Genomic DNA, 23,683 nt, shown 5'->3' with positions numbered 1-23,683 from the left:
TGGAGTTCAGGGAGGTATGGCTTACGAGGATCCACAAATGTTTTCAAAAGCACAATCCCCTGCAAACCTCAAATTTAGCTGAAATAAAATCATATTTTTCTCACATTTCTGCTAGGATCACCAAACCGGCACAAATGTCCTACCACCCAGCCTTCCCCTTGGTCTCCCGATAAAAATTACACCTCACTTGTGTGGGTGTCTAATGCAGAGTCAGCCTAAAGATGCATCTAACAAAAATATAGCGCTTAGAGCTCAATGTGCTATCCCCTCAATCCCTATGTTTTCGTCCTTCCCAGCCGCAGGCACTTGGCTTACCTACATAAGTGAGGCATCATTTAACTCAGGAGACGAAGGGAACACTGGGTGGTAGGTATTTTGTGCTGGCATGGTAACCCCATACAGAAATCAGAGTAACATTTGATTTTTTAACAACATTTAAAGTTTGCAGTGGACTCCAGGTAAGGGGGATCTACGCAAGCCACACGTCCTTAGACTTCCCCACTAAGTTTTGGGTCCATCCCTGCCACAGGTACTTGGCCCACCCACATAAGTGGGATACCCTTTGTATCGAGAGACCTGAGGGAACGATCAGTGGTAGGCAATTTGTGTCAGACCAGTGATCCTACAGCTTTCCCACGCAGAATTGTGGGAACATTTTGATTTTTGTCAGCTAAATTTGAGGTTTTGATGGGATTCTGGGTCGGAAAACTGTGGGGGATCCACACAAGTCACACCTCCCTGGACGCCGCCAGGTGTCTAGTTTTCAGTAATGTGTGGGTTCCCTAGATGGCCCTGAGCCCGATATCAAAAACGCAGGTGCTTCCTTCTCAAAACATGGTCTTTTTCAGCTATGCTGACGACACGCAGTTAATAATGCGGATTGACAGCTCCTCACAGGCATAGTCTAATGTGCAAAATATTCTCCAGCTAACTATGAACTGGATGATCAAAAATTCACTGAAAGAAAACTCTGACAAGACGGAGGTGCTTACTATCACAGCAGGGGCTAACTCCTGGTCTAATTCCTTCTGGCCGCAAGAGCTAGGCACTACCCCGACACCAGTGCTAGTTGTGAAGAGCTTGGGCATCAGGCTGGACACCAATTTACCATTGAATAATCAGGTGACTGCTGTAGTGGGGAGTTGTGTGGGCCTTATGGGGCAACTCCATAGACTTGTACCCTTGCTGTAATTTTCCACCATGCATACTGTTTTGTCGGCCCTAATTGTGTCACACCTGGATTACGATAATGCAGTATACATAGGGCTACCTGACAAACTATTAGGGAAACTTCAGGTGGTTATGAATGACGCGGCAAGACTGATTTTCAAACTCATAGAAGAGCACGTGACACACCTCTGCTACAACAACTGCAGTGGCTCCCAATCAAGCAGAGGGTTAGGTTCAAGGGTCTGTGCATTGCACATAAAGCCCTCTATGGAGCAGCACCCGTTTTTTTAAAAAAAGACCCAGGAGAGGTACTTTGTATCTGTCATTTATATATAAAGAATGTGTTGGTCGATTGTGTCGGTCGTTGGTGCGTACGTTCAAATATCATTTCTTACTACAATAATGATAATGCTATAGATTTTTTCCTGCTACAATAATGCTAATGGTATAGATTTATATATAAGAATTGTGTCGGCCATTGGTTGCGTACGTTAATTACAATAAATATAATTTAATGATAGATATTCATATATATAAGGAATTTCATGGGATTACTTTTGAATGATAGAAGACACTATAATTTAAATCTGATTATTGCATGCACACAGGGATGGTAATATGCCACTACTTGCTCGCTTCATTGTACGTCAATTAAAAATAATATCAGTATTTAAAATTGGCTATTAATATTTATTTTATGTACATGTTGCGCACACTACTTGCACTTTGGCAAGAGATGCAAGACCAATGTTTTCATTAGTAATTGTTTGCTTTACATGTTGATTACACTGTTTTGAAGAAACGTCTTGTTCGCTTTAGTCAATGGCAATAAGAATGACAATTTTGAATTAGCAGGAATTGTACTTTTTTTACCATACTTATGACCTTCACTTACAGGGAATTGTAATTTAATGGCAGCCATTAGTTTACTTACATGATAGTTTTGCGTTGACATTTTGCCCCAACTCAGGTACTGCGATTAATATACAAACTCGCCGCACGCAAAGCCCTGGTTTCACTAAAGCCGCATTACAGGGACTTTACAAGCACCAAAGAGAACACAGTACGCGATGTAATGGCGTGTGATTTGTCTGTATGCAATCAGGTGGCATTGCCTATAGGGTAAACAACATTGCCGTTGAAACAGCATGCGTTCTGAAAACTTGCAAAGTTATAGTCTTGGCGATGTGAGAACTGCGTGCTGAAAGCACGCGTTGTAACGGTGTACGGTGTACCATCATACATTCATCTGAACATGCCAAGCTTTAGTAGGCATGCTAGGCTCCAGGTTCAGGGTCTTGTTCTTAGTGCTAAGAGACCCTCTGGTGATTTGGCGCTATACAAATAGAAATTAACACTAACATTAATATTTTGTAATCTAGAATTTTGAAGTCTCCACAGCCCATTTTGGGCTGTTTCCTGTGGTGGGCACTTGACCTGCCCACACAAGTGAGGTACCATTTTTATCAGGAGACTTAAGGGAATGATGAGTGGGCGAAATTTTGTGGCTCCCTACAGATTCCAGAACTTTCCATCACCAAAATGTGAGGAAAATGTGTTTTTTGGGACAAAGTTTGAGGTTTGCAAGTGATTGTGTGTAACAAACCCTGGTGAGAGCCACACAAGTCACCACATCCTGGATTCCCCTGGGTGTCTAGTTTTGAAAAATGCACCGGTTGGTTAGGTTTTCTTATGTGCCGGCTGAACTAGGGTCCAAAATCTCCAGGTAGGCACATTGCAAAAAATGGGTCTGTTTTCAATTGAAAAATGTGATGTGTCCATGTTGTTTTTTGGGACATTTCCTGTCTCGGGCACTAGACCTACCTTCACAAGTGAGGTACTATTTTTATCGGGAAACTTTGGAGAATGCTGGGTGGCAGGGAGTTTGTGGCTTCCCGCAGATTCGAGAACTTTCCATCACAGAAATGTTTTTTTAAAAATAAAGTTTGAGGTTTGCAAGGGTTTCTGGGTATAACAGAACCTGGTGAAAACCACATAATTCACTCCATCCTGGATTTCCCTGGATGTCTAGTTTAAAAAATGTATAGGTTTGCTTGGTTTCCTTAGGTGTCGGCAGTGCTAGGGTCCAAAATGCACAACTAGGCACACTGCAAAAACGGTTCCATTTTCACTGTAAAAATGTGATGTGTCCATGTAACACTTTGGGCCATTACCTGCCGCGGCTACTAGGTGTACCCACACAAGTGAGGTGCCATTTTTATTGGGAGAGATTTGGGAATGCTCGGTGGCTGGAAGTTTGTGGCACCCCACAGATTCCAGAACTTTCCATCACAGAAATTTGAGGGAAAATTATTGTTTTGAAAAAGTTTGAGGATTACAAGGGATTCTGGGTAACAAAACGTCCTGGATTTCCCTGGGTGTCTAATTCTCATAAATTTATAGGTTTGCTAGATTTCCTTAGGTGCCGGCTGAGCTAGGGTCCAAAATTAACAGCCAGGCTGTTGGACCCGGCCTCATGGCGTGGTCCTACCCCTCCCGCATGGCGGGCCCCGGACGACATCGGCCCTCCACAGAGCCTCGGGCGGCCCCTTCCGCCCGATCCTGCACGCCCCAACACTACCGGTCCGGTTACCATCACGGGCCTCCACCCCGGCCTGACTCCATCGTGGGCCCATCACGTCCTGAGCACGAGGCCTCGCCCGACTCCATCTTGGGCCCACCACGTCACGAACACGTGGCCGCGGCCCCGGCCCAAGCCCCAGCGAAGCCCCGACATCGAGGCGCCAAGATCTACCCAGGTGGTCGAGTGGCCACTCGACAGATCCCGGAGGGAGGGGAGTTTCGATGGGCCTCCAGCCGTCCCCGGACGCCTGGTATCGATCGCCCCCGGCATCCCTGGGTGCTGGCTCCACCCCCCTGCTGGGTGTCTGGACACCATCTTCCCGGCCCCTCTGGCCCCCCAGGCGCGAGGGTCCGGACATCAAAGGACTCCAGTCCTATATCTGGGCCAGCCCCGGAGTAGGACGTCAGTTGTATCCTGGACTGGAAAGCCCTGCTGACGCTGTCACGGCCGACACCAGAAGAACTCATTTTCCCTGTAACCTGAGGATACCCTGAGAGCCTGCTGGCGCTGCCGCGGCCCACCTTTGCCGAACCATCTTGAGAGCCTGCTGGCGCTGCCGCGGCCCACCTTTGCCGAACCATCTTGAGAGCCTGCTGGCGCTGCCGCGGCCCACCTCTGCCGAACCACCTTGAGAGCCTGCTGGCGCTGCCGCGGCTCGACCTCTCGGAACCCCCCGGCTCGAGGATTGAGAGCTGTGCGCAGGGTATCCCTTCCTGCACCCCAACCAAGACTGTCCCGCTACCCTGACCCTTTTACGAGACTTTACAGACCCCTCGATCTACTTGTACATATCGCTGAGAACCAGCAACCTTTATTTCCTGATAAAGCTTACGAACTCGACCTCTGGTGTGGTGTCCATTTGTGGTGTTGTGGTTACTCTGCTGTACGATCCTAGGAGAGGGCCCTCACCCAGGAGGCCTCTCAGTAACGCTCGGCTACTTCTTGACGGAGAGGTGGACCTAGGGGTGGTCAGTCAGACATCTTCTGCCTCCCCCGGGGTCGCCTTTCTAACATTGGTGGCAGGCGACGGGATCCGAGCCGACACAGATCGTACAGAGAGTAATTCACTCACTACCGAGAAAAACACACCGCGACCATGACTACTCAGGAAACCAGACCGACTACGGAAATCCAGAAAGAAAAGATGGAAGATTACAGCCACAAGGAATTAAAACAATTCTGCAAGGACCTAGGCATCGCTACCACGGGCCTCAACACCAAAGAGGACTTTAAATCGGCCCTGCAAGCCTGGGCGGACGCCGATAACGCGCCACCCCAGAATGAAGACAACCCGGGCCCGAACGGACGCCCGGAGACCGACGCGAACCCTGCGGGGGAAAGGCCCGCACACCTAGACACGGGCCTCTCCCACGAAGACGCTCGAGAACGAGAGAGGAACCGGCTCCACGAGTTGGAGCTCGCCCGACTCCGACAAGAAGGAGAGATACAGCTGGCAGAAAGGAAATTAGCCCTACGGCTGGAAGGAGACCTAGAGGAAAGGCGAAGACAAAGAGACCTCGAAGAAAAGAAACTCATGCTCGAGCATGAGCACGGCCTCAAAGAACTAGAAATCAAGGCCAAGACCAACGAAACCGGCACCTCCGGGGGCAAGGCCTCACCCCCGCCGGTGGACACGAAGGTGCACATACCCAAGGAGGTCGTCAAAGAATACTATAAGAACGACGACATCCAACAGTGGTTCAAAGCCTACGAGGTCGCCATGACCGCCCATCGAGTACCCCTCAAAGACTGGGGCGCCGGCCTATGGGGAAAGTTCATCAACGAGGGGAGAGACGCCCTGCTAGAGCTCCCCAACGCCGAGATGACCTCGTACGAGCACATGAAGACCGCCCTCCTCACTCGCTACGGACTCACCCCCGAAATGTACCGGCAGCGATTCCGAGACTGTAAAAAAATCCCCGGTACCACTTGGGTGGAGTAAGTGAACTTTTACAGCAGAGCCTTCGAAGGGTGGATCAGAGGCTGCCAGGTCACCACCTACCAGCAGTTGGTCGACCTCATTCTATGGGAACATCTTTCCAATAACTGCTTCATCGAACTCCGGCAGCACCTCCTCGACAGCAAATTGACAGTGTTACGAAAACTCGCTGTCGAGGCGGATAGATGGGTGAGCACCCGAGTTCCCCGGAGTCCGATGGGAGACTACGGCCGGGGATCCCCGGGGAACCACCGACCACGAGGCGGCGGAGGAGGCCAGAGCAGGGGCCGAGACACCCCCACGGGGTCATCCCCTACCTCCACGTCGCCATCCCTGGGTCGAAGGGGGGGCCCCCCAGCAAGACCCGGGCCCCGCCCAAATGTTACGTGCCACAGATGCCAGCGACAGGGCCATTATGCGAACGACCCTCTCTGCCCGATGAACCAGCGACCCGGCACCACCGGTCCCCCGAGCCGCCAGAATGCGGCCGCCGCCCTGAGTGCAGAGGGAGGCGAAGAAGAAGGCGACAACACTGAGCAGGCCGAGTGGGAGCCCGCCGCTATGATCTTAGCATGCCTGGGTGATCGAGACATGATCCCCCGAGACCCAATCCCAGGTAACACCCAGAAATACCGCCAATGGGTCACCATCAATGGACGCCGGGCCGAAGCCCTCCGGGACACGGGAGCCAGCGTGACGGCGGTCCGCTGCCACTTGGTGACCCCCGAACAAATTCTTCCCAACGTCTTGTGCCCAGTACGGTCGGCGGACAACTCTGAGAGTCTGTGCCAGATGGCCCGCATCCCCTTCGAGTGGGGAGGGGTGTCGGGCATGCTGAAAGTGACTGTCCGAGACGATGCCCCCGTGGACTGCCTCCTCGGGAACGACCTGGAAAGTTCCCTCTGGGCCGGCGTAGAGCGGAGAGAGCATCTGGGGATGCTAGGCCTTCCCGAGTGGGTCTGTGCGACCACCCGCTCCATGTCCGCCCGAGCCTCCACCCCAACGGAGGAAGCCCCAATCGAGGAGCCGGAGTGGCCCGCACCTCCACCGCCCGCCGTCCCCGAGGACACCGACCCTGAACCCGGCCCCCAGGGGCCCAGCCATGAAGAAATCACCGAGCTCGGCCACCTTCCAGAACTAGCTCAATGGTGCCAAGAAGGTGGCCCCACCCGCGAACAATTCCGACAAGAACAGAGCACCTGTCCCTCCCTCGAGGGAATCCGACGACAAGCCGCCACTCAAGCCGCTGGAGACCCTGCGGGTCCCACTGGGTCTATTGGGACAACGACCTTCTCTACAGTGAGCAGAAGATTGCCAAACTAGGGGCCAGCCGGGTGCTGGTCGTTCCCCTCCGATTTAGAGACTTCCTCTTGAACTTAGCACATGATGTGCCCCTCGCCGGGCACCTGGGGCAGGACAAAACTTACAGCCGCCTGGTGACCCATTTCTACTGGCCGAAAATGCGCAACGATGTGCATAATCACTGCAGAACCTGCCCGACCTGTCAAGCCAGCGGGAAGAGCGGGGGGAAAGTCAAAGCCCCGCTCCAGCCTTTTCCCGTGGTCACCACCCCCTTCAAGCGGGTGGGGATAGACATCGTGGGGCCCCTGGACCCCCGCACCTCTCAAGGGCACCGCTTCATCCTCGTTCTGGTGGACCATGCCACCCGCTATCCGGAAGCCATCCCCCTCCGAACCATCACGGCCCCAGTGGTAGGCCGAGCCCTAATGGGGATCTTCTCCAGAGTCGGCTTCCCCCGAGAAGTCGTGAGTGATCGGGGCACAAACTTTATCTCCAAGTATATGCGATCCCTGTGGCAACAGTGCGGGGTCACATATAAGTTCACCACCCCGTATCACCCCCAAGGGAATGGACTTGTGGAGCGGTTTAACCGAACACTGAAGGGAATGATCAAGGGCCTAGAGGAGCCACTACGACGCAAATGGGATGTTCTGCTGCCTTGCCTCCTGTTTGCGTATCGCGAAGTACCCCAGAAGTCTCTGGGGTTCAGCCCCTTGGAACTATTGTATGGGCACCCGGTCCGAGGCCCCCTCAGCCTGGTCAAAGAAGGCTGGGAGACGGCTGTCCGAGGTGCTCCACCAGACGTCTACCAGTACCTCCTGACCCTCCGCAACCAAACTAGGAAGTTCCGGGAACTGGCCGAAGCCAACCTGGAGGCTAGTCAGGAGGAGATGAAACGCTGGTATGACCGGAACGCCTCCTCCATCGAATTCGAGCCGGGCCAGCAGGTCTGGGTCATGTCCCCGGTTGAACCTTGCGCCCTCCAGGACCAATGGACGGGGCCCTTCAAGGTGGTGGAGCGCAAGAGCCCCGTCACTTACTTGGTGGACATGGAGTCCCCCAGGAACCCCCTCCGGGTTCTACACGCTAACCGGCTCAAGCCGCACTTTGCCCGCACTGAACTAAGTCTGCTGTTAGCGACCGATGACGGAGCTGAAGACGACTCCGAACCTCTGCCAGATCTCATGAGCACCACTGAGAAGGACCGCTCCATCGAAGGGGTCCTGCTCTCCTCCACCCTGACCCCAGAACAGCACCATGACTGCCGGCAGCTGCTGGGGCAGTTTGCAGATCTGTTTTCCCTCACTCCTGGAGTCACCCGGTGGTGTGTCCACGATGTGGACACCGGAGACAGCCCACCTGTAAGACACCGAGCTTTCCGAGTGCCCGCTCGAGTGCGGGCCTGCATCCAGTCCGAGGTGTCCAAGATGCTAGCGCTGGGGGTAGTCGAACCCTCCGACAGTCCGTGGGCCAGCCCAGTTGTCCTGGTCCCTAAAGCCGCCGCCCCCGGCACGCCCCCGGAGCTCCGGTTCTGTGTTGACTACCGGGGGCTGAATGCAGTCACCAGGACCGACGCCCATCCCATCCCCTGGGTGGATGAACTGATCGATCGCCTGGGGGCTGCAAAGTATCTCAGCACCTTCGATCTCACGGCCGGGTATTGGCAGATCGGCCTCACACCTGGAGTGCAAGAGCGATCAGCCTTCTCGACCCCTGATGGCCACTACCATTTCAAGGTGATGCCCTTCGGCATGAAAAACGCCCCGGCCACCTTCCAGAGACTCGTGAATAGGGTGCTGGCCGGGCTAGAAGAGTTCAGCGCCGCCTACCTAGACGACATTGCGGGGTACAGCCTCCACTGGGATGCGCACCTGACCCACCTCCGGGAGGTCCTGACGGCCCTCCGTCGGGCCGGACTGACAATAAAGGCCAGCAAGTGCCAGATAGGCCAAGGGTCCGTGACCTATCTGGGACACCAAGTAGGGAGCGGCCAGGTGGCTCCCCTCCAGCCAAAGATTGACGCTATCCAGGCCTGGGAGCCCCCGGCACCCAGACCGCCGTCCGAGCCTTCCTGGGGCTCACTGGATACTATTGGCGCTTCATCAAAAACTATGGGAGCATTGTGGGGCCCCTCACAGAACTGACCTCAAAGAGACTACCACAGAGGGTGCACTGGACCCCCGAGTGCCAGGTAGCCTTCGACACCCTAAAGACCGCTATGTGCACCGCCCCTGTGCTCCAAGTCCCCGACTACAGCCGAGAGTTTGTGGTCCAAGCCGACACCTCGGAGCACGGCATTGGGGCGGTCCTCTCCCAAGTAAACCCTGAAGGGGCCGACCTTCCCGTTGCCTTCATCAGCCGGCGGCTGCTGGCCAGAGAACAGCGATGGAGCACCATCGAGAGAGAAGCCTTCGCCGTCGTGTGGGCCCTAAAGAAGCTCCGGCCCTACCTCTTCGGCACCCACTTCCGGGTCCAGACCGACCCCGGCCTCTGCGGTGGCTGATGCAGATGCGGGGAGAAAACCCGAAACTGTTGCGATGGTCCATCTCCCTCCAAGGGATGGACTTCACTGTGGAGCATCGCCCCGGCAACGACCACGCCAATGCTGACGGCCTGTCCCGATTCTTCCGCCTCGGCGAGGAGAATCCCCAAGAAGATGGGTGACTCTCCCCTGCCTTCAGCTGGGGGGGACGCGTGTTGGACCCGGCCTCATGGCGTGGTCCTACCCCTCCCGCATGGCGGGCCCCGGACGACATCGGCCCTCCACAGAGCCTCGGGCGGCCCCTTCCGCCCGATCCTGCATGCCCCAACACTACCGGTCCGGTTACCATCACGGGCCAACACCCCGGCCTGACTCCATCGTGAGCCCATCACGTCCTGAGCACGAGGCCTCGCCCGACTCCATCTTGGGCCCACCACGTCACGAACACGTGGCTGCGGCCCCGGCCCAAGCCCCAGCGAAGCCCCGACATCGAGGCGCCAAGATCTACCTAGGTGGGCGAGTGGCCACTCGACTGATCCCGGAGGGAGGGGAGTTTCGATGGGCCTCCAGCCGTCCCCGGACGCCTGGTATCGATTGCCCCGGCATCCCTGGGTGCTGGCTCCACCCCCCTGCTGGGTGTCTGGACACCATCTTCCCGGCCCCTCTGGCCCCCCAGGCGCGAGGGTCCGGACATCAAAGGACTCCAGTCCTATATCTGGGCCAGCCCCGGAGTAGGACGTCAGTTGTATCCTGGACTGGAAAGCCCTGCTGATGCTGTCACGGCCGACACCAGAAGAACTCATTTTCCCTGTAACCTGAGGATACCCTGAGAGCCTGCTGGCGCTGCCGCGGCCCACCTTTGCCGAACCATCTTGAGAGCCTGCTGGCGCTGCCGCGGCCCACCTGTGCCGAACCATTTTGAGAGCCTGCTGGCGCTGCCGCGGCCCACCTTTGCCGAACCATCTTGAGAGCCTGCTGGCGCTGCCGCGGCCCACCTTTGCCGAACCATCTTGAGAGCCTGCTGGCGCTGCCGCGGCCCACCTTTGCCGAACCACCTTGAGAGCCTGCTGGCGCTGCCGCGGCTCGACCTCTCGGAACCCCCCGGCTCGAGGATTGAGAGCTGTGCGAAGGGTATCCCTTCCTGCACCCCAACCGAGACTGTCCCGCTACCCTGACCCTTTTACGAGACTTTACAGACCCCTCGATCTACTTGTACATATCGCTGAGAACCAGCAACCTTTATTTCCTGATAAAGCTTACGAACTCGACCTCTGGTGTGGTGTCCATTTGTGGTGTTGTGGTTACTCTGCTGTACGATCCTAGAAGAGGGCCCTCACCCAGGAGGCCTCTCGGTAACGCTCAGCTACTTCTTGACGGAGAGGTGGACCTAGGGGTGGTCAGTCAGACATCTTCTGCCTCCCCCGGGGTCGCCTTTCTAACACAGGCACATTGCGAAAAAAGGGTCAGTTTTCACTGGAAAAATGTGACGTAGCCACGTTGTGTTTTGGGCTGTTTCCTCTCGCGGGTACTAGGCCTACCCACACAAGTGAGGTACCTTTTGTATTGGGAGACTTTGGGGATTGTTGGTGGCTGGAAGTTTGTGGGTCCCACAGATTCAAGCACTTTCCATCACAGAAATGTGAGGAAAGTTGATTTTTTTTTTAATGAAGTGTGAGGTGTGCAAGGGATTCTTGGTAACAGAATCTAGAGAGAGCCACACAAGTCACCCCATACTTGATTTCCCTGGGTGTCTACTTTTAAAAAATGTATAGGTTTTGTACATTTCCCTCGGTGCCCGTGAACTAGGGTCTAAAATTCAAAGCTAGGCACATTGCAAAGAAAGGGTCAGTTTTCACTGGAAATATTTGAACAGTCCACGTTGCGTGTTGCGCCATTTCCTGTTGCAGGCACTAGACCTACCAACACAAGTGAGGTACCATTTTTATCAGGAGACTTGGGGGAGCACAGAATAGTAGAACAAGTGTTATTACCAATTTACTTTCTTTGCATTTCTGCCATCCAATGTAAGACAATTTGTAAAAAAGAAGTCATTTAGAAAAATGTCCACTAATTCATAGGCTTGTATGGGTACCCACATTTTCGGAAATGTACAAATAACCAATGCTTCTAAATTCTATATTTTGGTCCCATTTCGGAAATATATAGGTTTTCTTAGTACCTATTTTTCACCCTTCATATTTTACCAAAAGAATTGCTATATACCCGGGACGCAATGAAAAACCCTAGCAAGATGCAGCTCAGTTATCAGCTCTGGGTATCTCGCGTTCTTGGTAAACCTACAAGTCCTATGTATCCTCACAACCAGAACAGTAAGACAGACTAAACAGTATATTGCTTTCAAATATATAGCAAACCTAGAAGAAGTTACAGGTGAAAATGTTGGCACACATGGCTGATTTTTCCAACTCAATTTCAATATTTTTCTATATCAATTGTTAGTATCTATATAAAAATCTTGAAATATCTACACAAATGACCCCTTGATGACTTCAGAATTCGTTCTACTTTTCAGAAATGTATAGTTATCCAGGATCTGTTCTTGGTTTTACACCCATTTCTACCACTAACTGGAAGGAGGTTGAAAGTGCAAGAAATACAAAAAAATAGGCTTTGCCCCAGTAAAATGCCAAAACGGTGTAGAAAATGTTGGTTTTCTGCCAAACATCTGACTGTTCCTGAAAGACGGAAAGATGGTCATTTTTGCACCACAAAAACGTCATTGATACCTTTTGCAGGGAAAAAACAGACCCTTTCTTCTGAGGCACTATTTTTCAATTTTTCCTAAAAAACCCCACATTAGCTGTATTTTGGCCAATTTCTTAGTCCCCTCCAGGGGAATCCATAAACCCTGGGTACCTTTAGAATTTTCAAGATGTTGGAAGAAAAGGTTGAAAATTTGGCATGTATACCTTATGTGGACAAAACGTTATAGGGACCTAAGCGTGAACTACCCCAAATTGCCAAAAAAAGGCTTAGCACATGGAGGGGGGAGGAGCGAGGCCTGGCAGCAAAGGGGTTAAGAACCACTATCCTCTCCCATTAATTCTGGTACTACTTGATCTGTTCAGATATTCTACCATTTACACTAAACTAGATTTACGGGAGCTTACTACTTAATCCGTGTACAAGAAGGCTATGAATGGATAACCGCCTTGAGGACTAAGTCCGGGCTGTTTAAGTATAGTGTTATGCCCTACGGGCTATGTAAGGCTCTGGCAGCATTTCAATATTTAATTAAGGAGGTCTTGAGGGAGTTTTCGGATGTTTGTGCAATCGTCTACATAGACGACATTCTGATTTACTCAAATTCAGAGCAAGAACATGTTACAGCGCCTTAGGAAAAATGCTCTCTTTGCTAAATTTGACAAATGTTCCTTCCTTGTACAGTCGGTGGAGTTTCTGGGGTATCAATAATTTCCAACAGGCATCACTATGGCGCCCAAAAAGGTAGAAACCATTACCAATTGGCAAACTCCTACAAATGTCAAGAAAATTCAATGGATACTTGGCTTTGCCAATTTTTACTGTTGTTTCAGAGATAGTGGAGCCCATAAGACAGCTGCTAAAAAAGGGGAAATCGTTTGCATGCATTCCAGAAGCCAATCAGGCGTTGCAACTCTTAAAAACTAAATTCACCACTGCACCCATTCTTCAGCATCCCAATCCAGACCAGCCCTAATACATCGAAGTCAATGCTTCACAGGTAGCGTAGGAGGAATTTTATCTCAAAAGTAGTCAAGAAATGGCCACATTCCTCCCATAGCCTTTTGTTCCTAAAAAACTTCTGCCAGCAGAGCAAAACTATACGATGGTTGAAAGAGAGCTTCTGACCATCAAACTGGTGTTCACTGAATGGAGGCATTACCTACAGGGGCTAAACAAACAGTCAAAATAGTCTAAGATCCTAAAAATGTACAATTCTTTAGCTCCGTTAGAGCTCTCACCCCCTGTCAATTGTGATGGCTGCATTTATTTAATGGATTCAATTTCATCATCACCTATCGCCAAGAAGTTACAGTTCTTTCTAGACTGGGGTATGCTCACTCTCCCCATTCTACATCAGACTCCCCTACTATCATTCCACCGGAAAAGATAGTCACAGTCAGCAAGGGTGACACCTTTATGGCAGCCTTACATGATGAATATAAGAAACTAAAGGCCGAAGAATATATCAAAACACCTAACCATACTTTCACAGACAAGCTGTTCCTTCAGGCTCAGAAACTGTACATCCCTACTATAGAATTAAAACATCAGGTAAGTCAATAGAATCACGACACAGCATTAGCAGGGCACCCAGGTATAACAAAAACCCTAAGGAATTCTCAAAAAAACTTCTAGTGGAGGAAATACAAGAATAAGTATCTGGTTGCCCAACTTGTGCTCGAAACAAGAACACTCACACTGTGCTTGCAGGCTTATTACAACCTCTGTCTATACCCCCAGTTCCTTGGCACACTATTAGTCAGGATTGTATTACTAACCTTCCAGCAAGCAATACCTTCATTATTATTTTAGTAGTTGTTAACATGTTATCAAAAATGGCCCATTTCATGCCCGTCAAAAAGATACCGACTGCCACAGAATTTAGTCAAATATTCATTGATCATATAGTAAGACTGCATCATCTAGCGAGTAAAATCATCTCAGATCATGGAGTTCAGTTTACATCTAAATTTTGGAGAACACTCTGTGATAAGTTAGGAATAGAGGTGCCTTGTAATCTGCCGTCCACCCACACACTGACCAGGCAAACTGAATAGGTCAACCAATCCCTAGAAACTACACTTAGATGCTTACTATCAAGGTACACAGGACAATGGGATCAGGCCTTACTCCTAGCTAAATTGACTTATAATAACAGCACCCACTCAGCCACAAACTACACACCCTTCTTTTTCATGTCAGGACAACATCCTCGGGCCCTTCCCATTGATATATCAGGAGTTTCTACTATGCTCCCTTAAGTCACAGAAAGATTAGAATAACTGCATGAGATTCAAAAACACACTAGAACAAGTTTAGCAAAAGCCAAATTCGACATGAAGGTACAAGCTGACAAGCATAGAACCCCAGCACCTATATACAAAGAAGGAGACAGGGTATGGTTATCAACACAACACTTAGAACTAGAAGGCCCAAGGAAACTACGACCACAGATTATCTGTCCTTTTGACATTATCAAACTAATTAATCCACTCACTGTCAAGCTACGGCTCCCCCCTGAATAAACTATCCACCCAGTGTTTCATGTTTCACTGTTCAAGCCATACCACCCCACCACAGGAAAAGAAAGCCCACCCGTTCTGATTATTTGCCAACAAGAGTACAAAGTTCACAGTATCCTAGACTCTAAACAATCTCAGGAAAAATGATATTACCTTATAGATTGGAAGGGTTATGACCCTTCAGAGCATTCCTGGGAACCGGCCTCCTCGATTCATGCCCCCATGTCTGTGAGACGATGTCATGCCCTCCAACCCACCCAACCACAACCTGTAAGACTGCCTTTGGAGGGGCAACTGTCAGGATTCCTGACACAGCTCACCTCTCTTGACTATCACAGTATACCGGCATGGCTCATATTATTCCTCCCAACACTTATGAATGAACAAACGTTTTGTACCCTGACTTTTGACCATATTACATGCAGTTGGTAATAGCTAGCTGCAGCTGGTGTTCCCTGGTTTGTTTGAAAAGGCTTACTAGCTTTTACAAATGTTTTACCATGTATATGCAAGGCCAGGTTGCAGGCACCATGGAAACATCCAGAACATCCACCAGAATAAGCATCAAGCAACTGGCATAGATTACCTAAACCTGAACCTTCCAGCAGACAGCCTCATCAAATTAATCTCTGCATCTGTTCCTTGCTATAAGCAATTAGAACGCAGTCTTTGTGAGCATTCTAAAGGACCGTCTAGAAGGCAGCCTCATCAAGTTAATTATCTGCACCTGTTGCTTGTTACAAACAATTGAAATATGACCTTTATGAACGTTCTAAAGCGGTTTTATTTAAAGACCATCCACACTCCTCCCCTTTGCATAGCCCCTTCGCCTGCCACTTACCTATTTCCCGCCTTCCAGGACTTTGTGTTGCCAGCTCCCTTGATCCTCCCGCTACGACTTCACCTCAAAGAACATCCTGCATTAGTCTCGCACCTGGATGGAAAAAGAACAAAAAGAAAAGGAGAGATGCATTAACAGACTTGATTTTACTACACTCTGAGCTCAGACGCAACATTGTGCTGCAAACAAAGTAACCAGTGTTTTAGTCCAGCCTGTACATACTGTTGGCAGGGCTCTGCCAGAGAGGACTTGGGTGAAGCTACCCCTGTCCAAATATTCTTCTGGGTTTGATTCCAAAATCATACTCACTTCAGTTTCAAAATGTTTGATAAAGGAGCCTCTACAGATAATCTAAATGAAAACAAAAAAACAACACAACTAAAGGTTGGTTGAGATTTGAAAAGCTTTGGCGAGGTGATATCTTAAGAGATAGAGTTAATACTAGACTAAAGCCTTATTATTTGTTTGTACCATATCTGCCAGTACCATTCATCAAACTGGTGTGAATGACTGCTGCAGTACTGCTGTTGAGTAGACGAGCTGTAGAATCTTTGACTCTACATGCTGTCTCTATCCCTACCCAGATTCTCACTGAGATTTTCCATCAGAGTAGTTTCTCATCCTGTAATCCAAGGGCAATTCTCAGGATAATTCTGGAACTAGTGTGGCCCCCCCATTGTAATCATCTAGGATCCAGGTAGGTGGCTTATGACAACTAGTATCAAGTCCCCTTTCTCCAGCTGAAACTTGGAGAGAACACTTTGAATGAACGGAAAATGAGGGAATGCATAGAGAAGATAATCTGGCCTCTTCATCACCAAAGCTTACCCGTGCTTTTTGTTCCAGAAACCTAGAGCAAAACCTGTGCAGTTGAGCATTGTCCTTGGTTGCAAAGAGCTCCAGATAAGGTTTGCTGAATCACTTGCATATCTCCCAAAATATTGTTCTGGACAGGGACAGTTCCTGCAACATTGGAAATGTTTGGCTGAGGAAGTCGGCCTTCACATTGTCAGAACCCCTGATGTGCACTGCTGATAGATGTTTGCCCAAGAGCCCAACTGTGTTGCAATCATATTGAAGGAGTCTGCGCAAGTGCTTTTGTGGTGATTGATGTAGGAAACTGCCACTGTGTTGTCAGTCTTTATCAGCACATTCTTCTGATACAGATGAAGATGGAAAAAGTGTAGTACTTTGAAGATCACCATTAATTCACTCTAATTCGAAGACCTGTGCTGTTTTAGGAAGGACCACTTGAACTGGCAGGATCTATCCAGAAGAGTAGCACCCCAGCCGAACTTGTAGGCATCTGTAGTCAGGACTACAGGAGGATCCAGAGGCATCTTGACCCCTTTGGAGAGATTTACTATGTCCAACCACTAAAGAACCCTGTGTTTTGAACTGCCTGAGACAGGAACTAATTTGTCCAAGGAATGACTTTCCACTGACCAATGTCTGTTCAAATGCCACAGAAGAGGGCGGAGGTGCAGCCTAGCCCTTTGCGCCATATGCACCATGGCTGCCAGGTATCCCTGAACCTCCAACCAAAGCTTTGCCGGAGCCGAACCATGGAGATCAAATCCTGCACTGCTGCTTGTAAACACAGGACCCTCCTCTCGGGCAGTAAAATCCGCTCCAAATCTGTTCAGGATATGGGCTCCTATGAAGATGAGATCCTTTGAGGAGGGCAAATGGCACTTTGGAAGATTAAGGAGAAGGCCCAAACTGGACAGAACCATCCTCGTTTGACTCAAGAAGTGACTGATCTGGTCCAGAGTTGGAGCATGTAGGAGCCAGTTGTCGAGGTAGGAAAAAAAACGTGATACCCAGGAGATTTGGTGTGCTACCACTGGAGCTATCATGTTGGTGGGACCTTCTGGGCTGATTTCAAGCCGAAAAGGAGGACTATGAACTGCCAATGGCATTTCCCCACTGCAAATCTAAGGAATTGGTTATGTTGTGCGGCAATGGGAATGTGTAGGTAGGCATCCATAAGGTCCAAGGTTATCAGAAAGTGGTTGAGCGGAATAGAGGGATACTTTTTTGAAGAGTTTCCATCTTTAATTTTAGCTCCTAAGTGAATAGTTTGAGGTTCTTCAGATCAGTGACCAGACTGAAATCCCCTGATGGCTTTACAACCAGGAAGACAATAGAATAGATGCCTCGACCCCACTCCTCTTTGGGGATAGGAACAATAGCACCCTTCTCCTGAAGCAATGAAATCTCCTCTAGCAATGCCTTCCTCTTGACTGGGTTTCGAGGCAATGGAGTATGAATGGTCCTCATAGTCACAGGAGGAGAGTGAGGGCCCGATTCACAGAACTAAATTAAGACAAAATCCTAACCTTACTACCATTTTGGTATTCACAGAAGGCACTCACTCATTTTAGTATTCACAGAAAGCACTTACTCATTTTTGGTATTCACGGAAGTTTACTACTCCTAAACTGACATTAAGACTTTCGGTATGCACAGAAGGCATTTAGGAGTCCTAAAGTTATTACTCCTAACTTCTGTGAATACAGAAATGAGTAAGTGCCTTCTGGGAATACCAAAATGGTAGTACATTTAGGATTTTGTCTTAAGTTAGTTCTGTGAATCGGGCCCTGAGAGTCAATTAGATAATCTCTGGTCATCACCTGGAGAACTCACTGATCTGAGCACAAGTACTGCCACTGCAAAGCAAACTGCTGAATCCTCCCATTGACCTGTAAAACAGAGGCCTCCATCTCGGCGTAGTCAGGAGCGCTGACCTTTATGGTTCGGATCCGGTTTACCCTTCTTATAGGATCTAAAGGAAGATCTGGGTTGCAACCTGGTTGACTGATCTGAATTCTGCTGTCATCTGAGGGTTTCTGAAATAAGAATTTGAACTTTGAAGAAAAAGATGCCCCTTTTGAAGAATGATGCTGGAAACAAGAGGAGTGCTTCCTTTCCTTAAAGATTAAACACAGGCTATCTTCCAGGATAACTCCAACAAGATGAGAACCCTCAAATGGCATCTTAAGTGCAACAGCACGCTGTGAAGTGTCAGTGTTCCAGCCCTTCAATCAATCAATCAATCCATCAATCAATATATCAATCAACCACTTGTAGAGCGCGCTACATACCCGTGAGGGTCTCAAGGCGCTGGGGAGGGGAGGGGGGCCTCTACTGATCGAACAGCCAGGTTTGAGAAGTCTCCTGAAGGTCAGCAGGTCTTGGGCCTGTTGTAGGCTCAGTGGGAGAGTATTCCAGGTCTTGGCGGCGAGGTGGGAGAAGGATCTCCCGCCAGTGGTTGTTCTTCGGATGCGCGGGACGGTGGTGAGTGCGAGGTCGGTGGAGCGGAGCTGGCAGTTAGGGATGTAGAACGAAAGTCGTCTGTTGAGGTAGGCTAGGCCGGTCTCGTGGAGTGCCTTGTGTGCGTGGATGAGGAGCTTGAAGGATATCCTCTTGTTGACGGGCAGCCAGTGCAGGTTTCTCAGGTGGGGGGTGATGTGGCCGTGGCTTGGGACATCGAGGATCAGTCGTGCTAAGGCGTTTTGGATGTGTTGCAGTCGTTTGATGAGCTTGGTTGGGGCTCCTGCGTAGAGGGCGTTTCCGTAGTCGAGTCTGCTGCTGACAAGGGCCTGAGTGACTGTTCTTCTTGTATCTGTCGGGGTCCACCTGTAGATCATGAGGAGCATGCGGAGGGTGTTGAAGCAGGAGGAGGAGACGGCGTTGACTTGCTTGGTCACGGAGACCGTTGAGTCGAGGATGATTCCCAGGTTGCGTGTGTGGTCGGTGGGTGTCGGGGCTGCCCCCAGTGCTGTCGGCCACCAGGAGTCGTCCCAGGCTGATGGGTTGGAGCCGAGGATGAGGACCTCCGTTTTGTCCGAGTTTAGCTTCAGTCGGCTGATCTTCATCCAGTCGGTGACGGCCTTCATTCCTTCGGGGAGGTTGGCTTTGGCGGTAATGGGGTCCTTGGTGAGAGAGAGATCAGTTGAGTGTCGTTGGCGTAGGAGATTATGTTGAGGTCGTGCTGCCGGGCGACGAGTGAGAGTGGGGCCATGTAAATGTTGAACAGTGTCGGGCTGAGGGAGGATCCCTGGGGTACGCCGCAGATGATCTCGGAGGCTTTGGACCGGAAAGGGGGGAGGCGGATGCTCTGGGTTCTGCCGGAGAGGAAGGAGGTGATCCATTCCAGGGCTTTGTCTTGGATCCCTATGGCGTAGAGGCGTGCGCTTAATGTGCGGTGGCAGACGGTGTCGAAGTCGGCGGAGAGGTCCAGGAGGATGAGGGCTGCGGTCTCACCATTGTCCAGCATGGTCCTGATGTCGTCAGTGGCGTCGATGAGGGCGGTTTCAGTGCTGTGGTTGCTGTGGAACCCTGACTGGGAAGGGTCCAGGATTCTGTTTTTTTCGAGGTATTGGATTAGCTGTCTGTTGACGATCTTCTCAATGACCTTGGCCGGGAATGGGAGCAGAGAGATGGGCCGAAATTTCTTGAGGTCTCTAGGGTCTACCTTGGGTTTTTTGAGTAGGGCGTTGATCTCGGCGTGTTTCCAGCTCTCTGGGAAGGTCGCAGTCTTGAGGGAGAGATTAATGATATTGCGCAGGTGGGGTACGATGGAGCTGCTGGCTTTGTTGAAGATGTGATGCGGGAATGGGTCTGACGGGGAGACGGAGTGGACTGTGCTCATGGTATTGATGGTGTCATCGATGCTCACGCTGGCCCAGGCCAGCAGGGGGTCGTGGTCGATGGTGTGCGGAGAGTCTGTTGTGTTGCTGTCTGTTGGGGCTGTCTGGGTGATGACGCTGTCGTGGATGTCTGCTATCTTGCGGTGGAAAAAAGTGGCGAGAGAGTCGCACAGGGCTTGCGACGGCGGGATGTCGTTGGTGTTGGAGCTGGGGTTGGAGAGTTCTTTCACGATGTTGAAGAGCTCCTTGCTGTTGTGTGCGTTGATGTCGAGGCGGTCTTTGAAGGAGGTCCTCTTGGCAGTCCTGATGAGGCGATGGTGGTTGCGGATGGCGTCCTTGTGGGCTGCGTGGCTGTCCAGAGTCTTTTCGCTTTGCCATTTCTTCTCTAGTTTCCGGCAGGCTCGCTTGCAGGCTAGGAGTTCTGGGATGAACCAGCTGGCCCTCTTGCTGGTGTCTCTGTGGGGGGGTTTCTTCAGCGGGGCGAGGGTGTTGGCGCAGTCGTCGATCCAGCGTGTGAGGCTGTGGGCAGCATCGTCGGTGTTGGAGGGTTCGGTGGGTGGGCTGAGAGTGACGTTTGCTTGTAGTTGGTCTTTTGTGATTTTTATCCAGTAGCGGCGAGGGATCTGTTGGGTGCGGTGGTGTGTGGTGGGTTTCGGGAAGGAGAAGTGGATGCAGCGGTGGTCGGTCCAGAGGAGTTCGGTGGTGTGGCTGAAGGAGACGTGGGGGCTAGCGGAGAAGATGGGGTCAAGCGTGTGGCCAGCGGAGTGGGTAGGTGTTGTGACGAGTTGCCTCAGTCCGAGGTTGACGAGGTTATCAATCAGGGTTGTCGAATTGCTGTCATTGTTGTTCTCAAGGTGAAAGTTCAGGCCTCCGAGGAGAATGTAGTCGGTGGAGGTCAGGGCGTGCGTGCTGACGAAGTCGGAGATGGAGTCGCTGAACTGGGGTCGGGTCAAGGAGGTCTGTAGACGAGGGTGCCTCTGAGGATGGAGTTGGGGGTCTGTGTGGATCTGGAAATGCATGTGTTCGGCGGTGCTGAGAGTGTCCTCTGTGCTGGTCGAGACCCCGATGCTGTTCTTGTGGACGATAGCGATTCCTCCTCCGACTCCATTGGTGCGGTCTCTGCGGGTGACCTTGTAGCCGTCTGGGATGGCTATGGCAATGTCGGGTGCGGAGGAGTCGTTCATCCACGTCTCTGTCATGAAGGCGACGTCCTGGGATGATGTGTCGAGCAGGTCCCAGAGCTCGACGGCGTGTTTGCGTGCGGAGCCGGGTGTTCAATAGGATGCATTGGAGGTGGATGAGGTCTTTTTTGGCCGGTTGTTTGGCTGCTCTGAGGCTGGTGTAGCTGCAGTTCCAGCAGGTGAAGGTGCCGTGCGTGCTTTTCGGGCGGCCTTGAAGCAGGTGTGGGTCCGTCCAGGGTTGAGAGCATGGAGTGTGCTGGCATCGTAGTGGTGGTGGTCATCGTGGCGGGTGCGGGGACCAGGGGTTTTGGTGCTGAGCGCGGTCCGGGCGCGGATGGGCGCAGACGGGCTTACCTTAGGCCATGCAGCTGACGCCATATATGGGGATGTGGGAGGGAGGAGCAGCTGGGAGGCGGGAGGCAGGGGCAGCGAATGGCCAGAAAGGGGTGGCGGGGACGCAGGGGGCACAACGGCGGGAACGGGAGCGGCGAGGGCACCAATGCAACCAGGCACAATCAGGGGCAGCAAGGGGAAATGGAAGGCAAGAAAAGGAGCACAATCAGGGGAGCAGAAGGCAAGAAAATGAGCACAAACAGGGGAGCAGAAGGCAAGAAAACAGGCACAATCAGGGAACAGGAGGCAAGAAAACGGGCACAAATCAGAGGCAGCGAGGGGGAGCAGAAGGCACAAAAAACAAGTACAAATCAGGGGAGCAGAAGGCAAGAGAACGGGCACAATCAGGGCAACAGAAGGCAAGAGAACGGGCACAGATAAGAATGCAGGCACAGGGGGTAGACAGGCAACAGCGGTCACAGACACCAGAAGACAGTATGGGCAGTACAGGGAAGACAGATAGACAGAGACAGTGATACAAACCTAAGGCCTACCACTGGCCACCAGGGATGAGGCACATGTGGTAGCCTGCGGGTGGAGGAGACCCTCATATTCTACAGCAGCGCCAGCTGGGGCAGGGTCAGGACACACAGGCGGAGCTGTGTGGTGGGGGAGCGACCTACCAGCAAGGTCAAGCATCGCTCTCCTCACCGCGCAGCGGCCGGCCTATATGGGGAGGTGGGAGAGAGGAGCAGCAAATGGGCAGTGAGGGGGCGGGGCCGCGGGGTCGCAGCGGCCACAATCAGGGGCAGTGAGGGGGAACAGAAGGCAAGAAAACGAACACAATCAGGGGAGCAGAAGGCAAGAAAAACTAGCGCAATCAGGGGAGCAGAAGGCAAGAAAAACGGGTACAATCAGGGGAGCAGAAGGCAAGAAAAACGAGTACAATCAGGGGAGCAGAAGGCAAGAAAAACGAGTGCAATCAGGGGAGCAGAAGGTAAGAAAACAAGTGCAATCAGGTGAGCAGAAGGCAAGAAAAACGGGTACAATCAGGGGAGCAGATGGCAAGAAAAACGAGTGCAATCAGGGGAGCAGAAGGCACGAAAAACTAGTACAATCAGGGGAAAAGAAGGCACGAAAAACGAGTGCAATCAGGGGAGCAGAAGGCAAGAAAAACGAGTGCAATCAGGGGAGCAGAAGGCAAGAAAAACGAGTGCAGGAGGCAAGAAAAACGAGTGCAATCAGGGGAGCAGAAGGCAAGAAAAACGAGTGCAATCAGGGAAGCAGAAGGCAAGAAAAAACGAGTACAATCAGGGGAGTAGAGGCAAGAAAACGAGTGCAATCATGGGAGCAGAAGGCAAGAAAAATGAGTGCAATCAGGGGAGCAGAAGGCAAGAAAAACTAGTGCAATCAGGGGAGCAGAAGGCACGAAAAACGGGTACAATCAGGGGAGCAGAAGGCAAGAAAAATGAGTACAATCAGGGGAGCAGAAGGCAAGAAATATGAGTGCAATCAGGGGAGCAGAACGCAAGAAAACGAGCACAATCAGGGGAGCAGAAGGTAAGAAAACAAGTGCAATCAGGGGAGCAGAAGGCACAAAAAACGGGTACAATCAGCCCTTCAAATATAGGTTCTGCCTTTAAGCAATTGAGGCACCCCCTGCTAATGCCACAGATCTCACCGCATCAAAGGAAATGTCAGAGATGAATTAAAGTTACCTCTCCAGGTCTTCCAACAATGGGAGGCAATTGTCACCCTGCTGAATAGCAGAAAACGGCTTTGAAGTCCATGATCAAGGATTGCGCAGTCAATGCCCCATAAATTCTGGCCCTCATAGCTATATGAACCCCAGAGAAAACCTTCCACAAGGCAGAATCCACCTTCTTCTGCACAGGATTTTTAAAAATATTCTCCTCTGCCATGGAAGAGCGACCCACCAGGCCGGCC

General features: G+C 51.2%; 1 protein-coding gene across 3 annotated transcripts in view; it reads right to left on the bottom strand.

Annotated features, from left to right (window-relative positions):
* Positions 1 to 23,683, bottom strand: part of LOC144829078 (putative 2-ketogluconate reductase) — a 398,272-nt gene that overhangs the window by 360,162 nt on the left and 14,427 nt on the right. For all 3 annotated transcript variants that reach the window (XM_078687848.1, XM_078687847.1, XM_078687849.1), the window contains one exon: positions 15,568 to 15,660. The gene's annotated coding sequence lies outside the window, so the exon portion shown is untranslated. The remainder of the gene's footprint in view (positions 1 to 15,567; positions 15,661 to 23,683) is intronic.

The sequence above is a fragment of the Lissotriton helveticus genome, chromosome 4_1 (genome assembly GCF_964261635.1).
Source record: "Lissotriton helveticus chromosome 4_1, aLisHel1.1, whole genome shotgun sequence".
In the NCBI taxonomy this organism is placed as follows: Eukaryota; Metazoa; Chordata; class Amphibia; order Caudata; family Salamandridae; genus Lissotriton; species Lissotriton helveticus.
The sequence above is the reverse complement of the archived record's forward strand: the minus strand, read 5'-3'. Positions and strand labels throughout refer to the sequence as shown.